Source organism: Anopheles ziemanni, assembly GCF_943734765.1.
Source record: "Anopheles ziemanni chromosome X unlocalized genomic scaffold, idAnoZiCoDA_A2_x.2 X_unloc_39, whole genome shotgun sequence".
Taxonomy (NCBI): domain Eukaryota; kingdom Metazoa; phylum Arthropoda; class Insecta; order Diptera; family Culicidae; genus Anopheles; species Anopheles ziemanni.
Window position 1 is genome coordinate 163136 of NW_026689806.1, and position 4365 is coordinate 167500.

The window sequence follows — 4365 nt, forward strand, 5'->3', positions numbered from 1 at the left end:
TAGATACCAAGTTGACATCCAATACCTGTTGAGCAAAACCAAAGATTCCCTGTTCTCGAATGATTACACTATATAACAGGGAATCATGAAGAAATCAAGCAAGCGTGAAACAAAGTCATCACTTGGGCATGCTCGATAGCCAACCACATGACCTTAACCTAAGAGAGCATGCAAACCACATGATACCTATAAACGATTAACCCGCCCTAGTTCAATCGTTCACCAAGTGATGACTTCAGTATGGCTAAGAGAAAAACTTTTAAATGGGAAAAACTCTAAGTCCGAACCTCCGGGTTGAGACTTCCGCGTCGGAGGTGGGCGCACCTCCTATCCGAAAGATGATGAATCAGGGGTGTTCGGTCAGCAATGGTCGGATGCCCCGTCGTAGTCCAACTATGACAATCAAAGTCAAGACCTCCGGGTTGAGACTTTCCGCGAGTACAAGCATAAAGGAACACGGACCAAGCCGTACCGAGAGAATCGGTACTAGAGCCCTCGTGGTTCTACATTGAGAGAGCCCTCGTGGTTCTCATTAGGGGCTTTATGCAAGTCGTACTCAATACTGTGGTGTGAAGTATAAAGTATAGTCCTCGCCTGGTCCACGCTGCTTCGGCGGTCCTGGGTAAGATAGTTAATTCTAGCTTGCCCTATAGTGGAATGAGGACACTTAATGCTTCGTCTTTTAGCGGCGGCTAGACTCCTCCTCACGGGGAACGAGTTGACGCGCACAGCGGCGGCTTACGCACTATGGCAATCATGGATGCCTGAAGATTCCGTGAAGTTCTCCCCTGGTCCACGCTGCCTCGGCAGTCCTGGGTAAAATGGAATATTTCCAGCTTGCCCTATAGTGGAAGAGGACTATCCAACAATACAAAGTCAAGACCTCCGGGTTGAGACTTTCCGCGTCGGTGGTGTCGCGCACCGCCTATCCGAAAGATGGTGTAACAGGGGTGTTCGATCAGCAATGGTCGGATGCCCCGTCATAGTCCAACTATGACAACCAAAGTCAAGACCTCCGGGTTGAGACTTTCCGCGTCCGGAGGTACGCGTACCGCCTACCCGAAAGATGGTGTGCTTCTGGGGTATTCGATGAGTCGGATACCCCGTCGTAGTCCAACTATGACAATCAAAGTCAAGACCTCCGGGTTGAGACTTCCGCGTCCGGAGGTACGCGTACCGCCTACCCGAAAGATGGTGTGCTTCTGGGGTATTCGATGAGTCGGATACCCCGTCGTAGTCCAACTATGACAATCAAAGTCAAGACCTCCGGGTTGAGACTTCCGCGTCCGGAGGTACGCGTACCGCCTACCCGAAAGATGGTGAATCAGGGGTGTTCGATCAGCAATGGTCGGATGCCCCGTCGTAGTCCAACTATGACAATCAAAGTCAAGACCTCCGGGTTGAGACTTTCTAAGAGTACAAGCATAAAGGAACACGGACCAAGCCGTACCGAGAGAATCGGTACTAGAGCCCTTGTGGTTCTACATTGAGAGAGCCCTCGTGGTTCTCATTAGGGGCTTTATGCAAGAAGTACTCAATACTGTGGTGTGAAGTATAAAGTATAGAGTCCTCCACTGGTCCACGCTGCTCCGGCGGTCCTGGGTAAGATAGTTCATTCTAGCTTGCCCTATGTGGAAGAGGACTCAATACCCTACCTGTTGAGCTTGAAACAAAGTCATCACTTGGGCATGCTCATATTGCCATACACAATTACATTATATTCGAATGAGCATGCAAGCGACCCTATATAGACCGAACCAAAACGATAGATACCGCCGTAGTTCACCCCCACCAAGTGATGACTTAAGTATGGCTAGTGTGTGAAGTATAAAGTATAGTCCTCCCCTGGTCCACACTGCTTCGGCGGTCCTGGGTAAGATAGTTAGTTCTAGCTTGCCCTATGTGGAAGAGAACACAATACTTAATACTTAGAGTACAAGCATAAAGGAACACGGACCAAGCCGTACCGAGAGAATCGGTACTAGAGCCCTCGCGGTTCTACATTGTGAGCCCTCGTGGTTCAAACTAGATACTTTATGCAAGGCGTACTCAAAACTGTGGTGTGAAGTATAAAGTATAGTCCTCATCTGGTCCACGCTGCTTCGGCGGTCCTGGGTAAGATAGTTAATTCTAGCTTGCCCTATGTGGAAGAGGACACAATACTTAATACTGTGGTGTAATGGACAAGGTATAGTCCTCCACTGGTCCACGCTGCTCCGGCGGTCCTGGGTAAGATAGTTCATTCTAGCTTGCCCTATGTGGAAGAGGACTCAATACCCTACCTGTTGAGCTTGAAACAAAGTCATCACTTGGGCATGCTCATATTGCCATACAATATTCCATTATCTACTAATGAGCATGCAGCTATATGATATTAACCTGTAAACGATTACCCCGCCGTAGTTCAGCGCTTCAACCAAGTGATGACTTCAGTATGGCTAGTGTGTGAAGTATAAAGTATAGTCCTCCCCTGGTCCACACTGCTTCGGCGGTCCTGGGTAAGATAGTTAGTTCTAGCTTGCCCTATGGTGGAAGAGGACACCATACTTAATACTGTGGTGTAATGAACAAAGTATAGTCCTCCACTGGTCCACGCTGCTTTGCAGTCCTGGGTAAGATAGTTAATTCTAGCTTGCCCTATGTGGAAGAGGGCATACAAGACAAAGTATAGTTCTCCCCTGGTCCACGCTGCTTCGGCGGTCCTGGGTAAGATAGTTAATTCTAGCTTGCCCTATGTGGAAGAGAGCATACATGAACCAAGAACGAAGGTTATGATCGAGGAATGATTCGACAACTAACCGATGGTATGAAATGTGAAGAATTCAAGCAAGCACACAATCAAGTCATCACTTGGGCATGCTCGATAGCCAACCCTATGACATTAACCTAGTAGAGCATGCGAAACCCAATATATATACAAGTAATGTAAACGATGCCTCCCTAGTTCAGCGCTTCAACCAAGTGATGACTTCAGAATGGCTAAATCAAATCGGTTCAAAACATACCATCGGTACCCTATTGAAACACACAAGTCGATATCAAACCTCATGATTGTGTAGTCCTCCACTGGTCCACACTGCTCCGGCGGTCCTGGGTAAGATAGTTCATTCTAGCTTGCCCTATGTGGAAGAGGGCACATTACTCAATACTGTGGTGTTATGAACAAAGTATAGTCCTCCACTGGTCCACGCTGCTTCGGCGGTCCTGGGTAAGATAGTTAGTTCTAGCTTGCCCTATGTGGAAGAGGGCATACAAGACAAAGTATAGTTCTCCCCTGGTCCACGCTGCTTCGGCGGTCCTGGGTAAGATAGTTAATTCTAGCTTGCCCTATGTGGAAGAGAGCATACATGAACCAAGAACGAAGGTTATGATCGAGGAATGATTCGACAACTAACCGATGGTATGAAATGTGAAGAATTCAAGCAAGCACACAATCAAGTCATCACTTGGGCATGCTCGATAGCCAACCTCATGACATTAACCTAGTAGAGCATGCGAAAACCAATATATATGTAAACGATGCCTCCCTAGTTCAGCGCTTCAACCAAGTGATGACTTCAGAATGGCTAAATCAAATCGGTTCAAACCATACCATCGGTATCCTATTGAAACACACAAGTCGATATCAAACCTCATGATTGTGTAGTCCTCCACTGGTCCACGCCGCTTCGGCCGTCCTGGGTAAAATGGAACATTCCAGCTTGCCCTATGTGGAAGAGGGCACATTACTCAATACTGTGGTGTGAAGTATAAAGTTCAGTTCTCCCCTGGTCCACGCTGCTTCGGCGGTCCTGGGTAAGATAGTTCATTCTAGCTTGCCCTATGTGGAAGAGGACACTTCATACTTCGTCTCTAAGCGGCGGCTTGACTCCTCCCTACGGGGAACGGGTTTACGCGCACAGCGGCGGCTTACGCACTATGGCAGTCATGGATGCCTTACGTTTCTATGAAAAGTGTGTTCCTCCCCTGGTCCACGCTGCTTCGGCAGTCCTGGGTAAGATAGTTAGTTCTAGCTTGCCCTATGTGGAAGAGGACACGTAGACTTACTGTGGTGTGAAGTATAAAGTTCAGTTCTCCCCTGGTCCACGCCGCTTCGGCCGTCCTGGGTAAAATGGATTCATCCAGCTTGCCCTATGTGGAATGAGGACACTTTATGCTTCGTCTCTAAGCGGCGGCTTGCTCCTCCCTACGGGGAACGGGTATACGCGCACAGCGGCGGCTTACGTTATGGCAGTCATGGATGCCTTACGTTTCCATGAAAAGTGTGTTCCTCCCCTGGTCCACGCTGCTTCGGCAGTCCTGGGTAAGATAGTTAGTTCTAGCTTGCCCTATGTGGAAGAGGACACGTAGACTTACTGTGGTGTG